Source organism: Chiloscyllium plagiosum, unplaced genomic scaffold (genome assembly GCF_004010195.1).
Source record: "Chiloscyllium plagiosum isolate BGI_BamShark_2017 unplaced genomic scaffold, ASM401019v2 scaf_66102, whole genome shotgun sequence".
Lineage (NCBI taxonomy): Eukaryota > Metazoa > Chordata > Chondrichthyes > Orectolobiformes > Hemiscylliidae > Chiloscyllium > Chiloscyllium plagiosum.
The window spans coordinates 1-7,333 of NW_025201780.1; the positions used below are offsets into that span (position 1 = coordinate 1).

At 41.2% G+C, this 7,333-nt stretch overlaps 1 non-coding gene across 1 annotated transcript; it reads right to left on the reverse strand.

Annotated features, from left to right (window-relative positions):
• Window positions 1-509: 509 nt before the first annotated feature.
• trnal-aag lies at window positions 510-591 on the reverse strand. The gene has a single exon. It is a non-coding gene; the product is annotated as a tRNA-Leu (tRNA).
• Window positions 592-7,333: the final 6,742 nt, after the last annotated feature.

Genomic DNA, 7,333 nt, shown 5'->3' on the forward strand with positions numbered 1-7,333 from the left:
TTCCGAGACAATGCTGAAAAGAGAGAAAGAAAGTACATAATAAGAGTGGGCCATAAAAAGTGCATTTCACCAATCACAGTCTCGATTAGATTACCTTTCCCTTCCGATGTCTCCAGGACGGAGATGAAGTAAATGGGAGAAATTCAATAACAAATGACATCGAAATTCATTGGAACGATTTTCTCATTGGCCAGAAAACCAAATAACGACGAGTCGAGTCACCGTAGGACTTTGTTTCGCAACAGCGATGAAACGACAGTCTCCATTCGGTTCCAGTAAAAATTCAACTTGCCTGGAACGTAAAGCAACAGCAGAGCTGCTTGCGATTTTCCGCGCGGGAGGCGAACACGATCATGACAGCACAGACACTTCGGAAAATTTGGCACTTTACCGCACCCCAGTTAATTCCACGGGAAGCAAATTCATTTTGCTTCTGTTTCAAACAGAAATGCAGTAGGGGTCTAAACCACATTTGAACAAGCGGCGTCGTTGGAGCTGATCAGCAGAAATGGCAGCGGTGGGATTCGAACCCAGGCCTCCGTCGGTACTGGAGCCTTAATCCAGCGCCTTAGACCGCTCGGCCACACTACCAGCCGCGCGCGGCCGCCCATTTTCTTGCACTTCCAATTGTGCTCCTGCATAATAACACATGCAAAGTCACTTGAAAAGGGTTCCATGACCCCTCTCCGTTTCGCACAGCTGCTGGGATGTGCCCGTCTGCAATATCAATTTCGCAGCAGATAATGATAGCCCATCAATCCAGACTAAAATCAATGGTAAGCTGAGTCTATCTTCTCAGACTCTTTTCAGCTACAAATGTATCTGTGAGTACGTGAGATCATATGATCGGTTATGATTTGGTCAAATTACCATGAGCTGCTTGACATTACTGCAATTTCGATTCTTGCTTTGCTCAATGATTTCACCCATTGCTCGAAACAGGACACCTTTCACGTTTACACGGAACACGAAACACACCGGACTACAGGGAAAATGCACAAAGCTGAGCAGGCCGTTTTCCACATCATACCGTGCAGCATAGTTACAGTCACTGTGTCTGTTTTGCAGAATAAGAGTCCCAAAGAATGTTCTCCACCCGAAAACCGGAGGTAGCATTACATTCCGAGAACGACAAGTCACATTGTGAGGATGCTCTGACCTCGGAGCCAGTTCGAGATGCCACTTTCCTTGCCTTTTACCTTAACCGTGCAATTTGCTGCAGAGATGTTCATTCCTGGACATGAGCCACATGGATACCAACTGAGTTGGAAACCTGTGTGGGCTTAGAGGAGAAGCGACTCAATAAATTTTGCTAAATTCCATGGTGCTTATTAGAAATGCAGTTTCTGTTCACGTCAATCTAAAAGGCAGTTTCTGAACATAGTAACAGAAGTCAAAAGATAATTACCTCACCCCATCCCCACTCCGGAAGAGGTGCTAACTGCCCTTGAGTGCTTTTTGTTCTCGATGTGAAGAGTTCTCCCGTCTGAGTCACCTTCACGCCTCTGGTTGCTGAGTGAATCGCAAAGAAGGAATTTCACCAGAGCTGCAACTGACTCACTTCCCCACTCGCCCTTCCCGTGTACATTTCCTGCTCGTCAGTGACTTAAAGAAAACCAAATGGATGCGATGTCATTCTGCAGCCTCTCTGTCGATTCCTCCGTTTCAGATCACGTGGCGCACCTTAATACTAGCGACGCTATGAAAGCACAGGTCCAGAGGTTCCTCTGAGAGTCTAATTTCTTTCGTTGCTGTTGCTGATTGAATGAGCCACTAACGTGCGAACTGCTCCAAAACATGATTCAGGACCTCTGGTGCCAACTCTCGCACGTTGAATAACGACAGACAGCATCCAAAGGAGGTCTTTCAAACATTTTGGAACCTGAGTGCACCACCACTTCCCAGACAATGCTGAAACGAGAGAAAGGAAGAACATCATAAGAATTGGCCATAATAAGTGAATTTCACCAATCACAGTCTCGATTAAATTACCTTCCCCTTCCGATGTTTCCAGGACGGAACTGAAGGAAATCGGAGAAATTCCATAATATATGACATCGAAATTCAATGGAACGATTTTCCCATTGGCCAGAAAACCAAATAACGTCGAGTCGAGTCACTGTAAGACTTTGTTTCACAACAGCGATGAAGAAACAGTCTCCATTCGTTTCCAGTAAAAATTCAAAATGCCTGGAACAGTAGAGGTGCTAGCGATTTTTCATACGGGAGGCGAACACGATCATGACAGCACAGACACTTCCCCACACCACAGTTAATTCCCTGGGAAGCACAGCCATTTTTATTCTGTTTAAACATCAAAACAGCTGGGATCCTCATTGTATTTTAAGAAGCTCCGTCGTTGGAGCTTGTCAGCAGAAATGGCAGCGGTGGGATTCGAACCCACGCCCTTGTCGAGACTGGAGACTTCAAAATTTGGGACAAGATTTGTAGCTCGGGTGCTCGTTGTTGTGATTTTATTTGCCGTGCTGCAAATTTGTTTTGCAAACGTTTCGTCCCCTGTCTAGATGACATCCTCAGTGCTCGGCAGCCTCCTGTGAAGCGCTTCTGTGGTGTTTCGCCGGTATTTATAGTGGCCTATCCCTGCCGCTTCCGGTTGTCATTTTCAGCTGTCCGCTGTAGTGGCCGGTATATTGGGTCCAGGCCAATGTGCTTGTTGATAGAGTTTGTGGATGAGTGCCATGCTACTAGGAATTTCCTGGCTGTTCTCTGTTTGGCTTGTCCTATCATGGTCGTGTTGTCCCAGTCGAATTCATGTTGCTTGTCGTCTGCGTGTGTGGCTACTAGGGATAGCTGGTCGTGTCGTTTTGTGGCTAGTTGATGTTCATGGATGCGGATCGCTAGCTGTCTTCCCATTTGTCCTATGTAGTGTTTTGTGCGGTCCTTGCATGGGATTTTGTACACTACATCAGTTTTGCTCATGCTAGGTATCGTGTCCTTCGTTCTGGTGAGTTGTTGTCTGAGAGTGGCTGCTGGTTTGTGTGCAGTTATAAGTCGTAATGGGAGTAGTAGTGTGGCTGTCAGTTCGGAAATGCTCCTGATGTTTGCTATTATGGTTAGTCCTTTGGGTTGCGGCATGTCCTCGTTCCGTTGTCTTTCTCTTAGGTATCCGTTGATGAAATTGCGTGGCTTTCCGTTTTTGGTGAATTCATTGTTTCGGTGTTCTTCTTCCTCTTTTTGCAGTTCTAGTGTGCTGCAGTGTGTTGTGGCCCTTTTGAATAGTGTCTTGATGCAACTTCGTTTGTGTGTGTTGGGGCGATTGCTTTCATCGTTCAGGACTTGGTCTATGTGTGTCGCTTTCCTGTATACCTTTGTGGTGAAATCTCCGTTCGGTGTTCTCTGTACCATCTCGTCTAGGAATGGGAGTTGGTTACCTTACCAGGTACAACAATCAATTCAGAAAGCAAATGGAATTTTGACCTTCATTGCTGAAGGGATTGTGTTCAAAAGCGGAGTTTATGTTCCAACTATATTGGATGCTGTTGAGGCCACACCTGGAGTACTGCATGCAGTTTCTGTCTCAAGGATGTAGTGGCACTAGAGGAGGTGCAGAGGAGGTTAACTAGATTGATTCCAGAGTTGAGGGGGTTGGCTAAACAGAGACTGAGTAGATTGGGATTATATTGATTGGCATTCAGAAGAATGGGAAACATATAAAATAATGAATGGAATGGAGAACATAGAAGTAGAGAGAATGTTTCCACTGGCTGGTGAAGCCAGGACAAGAGGGCATCACCTCAAGATTCGAGGCAGCAAATTTAAGACTGAATTAAGAAGGAACTTCTTAACCTCTATGGAATTCATTGCCCAGGGAAGTAGTTGATGCTAGTTCAGTAAACGTTTTTAAAGCTAAGATAACTCTTTTAAAAATAACTAATTAATTAATTATTTAAGGGATATGATGAGAACGTTGGTAAATAGTTCTGCGTCCACAAAATGATCAGCCATGATCTTAATGAATGGCAGGACGGCCTTATCGTGTTCCTAGTTCTTTTGTTGTTATATTTTGCATTTCTCCCTCACTTTTGACTTTCAGGTGCTGGTGTTGGATTAGGATGGACAAAATTAAAATTCACAGAACTGGGACATTTGTGGACTGTGATCTCAAAGGAAGCGAGCAAACACAATTCTGATTACATTTCAAGTTCACTGACCCTTTGTCTGAATGGAGAAAAGGTCACTGGACGTGAAACTTACAATGTTTAATTCCCCTCAGAGATGCTGCTGGACTTGCGGTTCTCCAGCACTGTGCTTTCTGTAGTGAACTTTATTTACAAAACAGATCGGAAAAATACTAATCTCCAAAAGTGAAAGGTTCATTGCAAACATGAGCATAGTTTCCACACTTGAATTACACAAGCACGTCTCAGTTTAAAAACAAGATTTTACTCAAAGTAACATTCTGTCTCAAAATTCGCCAATTTACACCAGTAATAAAGCTCGTCCATCTAATGAACCACATTTACCAAAGAATGATCACATGTCACAAAATTGAAGGACAAGAGCATGTCTCATTAAAGGAGCTGAAGTCAAACTCTCAATTTTTGGAAGGATTTTTATTAAACCTGATTGAACATTTAAATCTCAGAGCAAAACCTTTGCTTTTTTAAATAAAGTGTGTGGGAAACATCCCACATTTTCCTAAAGGTTCATTTCGGCCTGATACATAGAGCCAAAGGTCAAGCAAACATCACACTTTCCATTCACCCCAACAAAGGGCTGACACCACATTTCTTCAAGATTTAAAGTATTTTCTAAATTGTTTGTAAAATCATTTGTCACGTTAAAGAACTGGACAATAAATGTCATTGTATACAATAAGAGTGAAGCCTGTGACAGCAGATTTAACTTTGGAGGGCAGTGTGTGCGCTTTCTAAATTCTGGGAGCACTTTGGGAGACTGCTCCCAGATGGTGATAGTGAGCATATCTGGATTGCACTTTTTAGATTTGGGAATCCTTGAGAGACAATCTGTGTTTTCAATAGTACTTGGCTTACGTTGTACAGTAAGCAATTCATAAAGTTACTTATGTATTGTTGTTGACTATCCGAATGGTATTCAAATCTACCAGTTTGCCTTCAATAATGTAAATACATCTATTGTAAATATTTGGAACATTCCAGAACTGTCCAGTGCTTGGCAAATTCAGGGGGGACAAAAATTCACATTGAGTAATTAGAAATTAAGAATCCAAAAGGACTTAACCACTGAAGTATTCAATTCAATTAGGTAAATGGAGTGCTCACATTTAAAATACCTCTTATCCATAGGAATGGATGGACTGACAGAATTGGGACCAAATTCCTAGCTGGGGCATGTGAAATGTGCTTTGATAAAATCACCTGCATTTACCAACAATAATTTTGCAAGCTCGGAAATGTAAGAAACAATACAAGGTTCATTACTGCTCCAGTCAGGTCCCAAGCTCTGTGAAAAAATAACAATATTCAGGTTTATTGCATACACTCTGAAATAGGAGTTTCTTCTACAGATCTTGCAAGTTTCCCCAATGAGCACAGTCCATCCAAATGATGTTGCTAACTTTGGCCAACTCATTTCTTTCCTAGCCTCTATAGCCTGAAGAGTGACCAGAAGCAATTACTCCATTACTGACGAGGTTTTTTTTTCCTTCAGAATTGATTTCCATATATTCAGTGCCCAGAAAAGTTAACAAGCTTGTTATCTTTTATACAGCAATGATTCAGTGGGAGTAAAACAGTGGGAAGGGATTGAACGTTTTCTTGCTTAACAATCAAGCTGCCTAAATTTTAAAAATGAACACTTCTTAATAGTTCACTAGATCCTAATGAAATATTTCCTGCGTAACAAATCACATGACACATAGATATTCAGATAATAAAACAAGTTTGTTCATTGAAGAACTCAGAGGAAAAAGTCATGAAATAATGTGAGACTGATATACCTCAATTATCATTCCAAGTGCTGTCTGCATAAATTCTTCTTTTCCTCCTCGAAGTATTTAACTTCTTGAATAATTGAGGGAATAAAGTCACAGATGTACAACACCAAATCAGACTCTTCAGTCCGACTTGCCCATGCTTACCTGATATCAAAAATTAATCTAATCCCATTTGCCAGAATTTGTTCCATATCAACCTTAAACCCTTTCTACTGATTATCAGTTTATTTTACTTTTTCAGCACTTGAAATACTGACATTTTTGTTCTCCCAACATTGCTTAAAGATGTCAAAAGTTCATTCATCGATGTTAATTTTGTAATCTTTCACAAAGAAACAAGTGAGAACAACACATAGCTGAGTGCAAAACAAAAAACTGCAGCTGCGCGATATCTGGGAACACTCTAAAGGTGAGGCACTGATACTGCACAAGTCTGTCAGCACGGTTTCAATTACTGACAATAATTTAGTAATGTCTTAGCCTTCACATAGTTAAGGTAAATGTGAGATATCTGAATTTCATGAATTGGTTCCTATTGCACTTTGGTCAACAAAAGTTATTCTTGGTTTAATCTACACAAAGGAGAAAGTGATGATCAAAGAACCTGGTCATCAGAGCCGAAAAGTGTCATGCAGGAAAAGCACAGCAAGTCAGGCAGCATCCAAGAAGCAGGAGAGTTGATGTTTCGGGCATAAGCCCTTCATCAGGAATCACAGGCTTCAGAAAAATAACTGGCATAGACTTATGCCAATACATACGTAGAAGGATCAAAGCATGTTACTATCAGATTAGAGACTAATTTCAGATTTGATACCATTCAGTGCAACATTTCAGTATGATATTTACATATGTACCTAAAAGAGAAGTTGTCTAAAATTACAAGCTCTAGGATGATTATATGATTAAACCTGGAAATAAAGCTGGTGAACAAGAATGGCAAAGTGAAGTCCCATCAGTACCGCCTTGGGCAGTGTCAAGTAAGAATTTGAGAGCAGAGTTGCCACTTTGGTGTAACCTGCAGTCTGGCTAAATTGCAGCAAACATTTGTTCAATTTTATTTGCAAACTATTTAATGCAAAATCCTCCTTGCCCAATAATGAGGCAGCAATTTGGGATGTCATTTTTAAAATATATTATTTTCAAAGTTCCCCGCAATTAAGAGTGATCACTTGGTGCTGTCTGCATAACCCAGTAGAAAAGGAATTAACAAAAAAAAACATTATAACCCAAATTCAGAGTCACTAATTTATTGATATTGTATGGGTCCGGCATTGATAAGTAATCGATTTTTTAAAATAAATCCAGATAAATTTACTAACTACATTGGAGTACAGTCAAGTTTCTTACTGAACAGTGACTGGATTGGACAGAGTCCGCATGGTTTTAAGAGAGGGG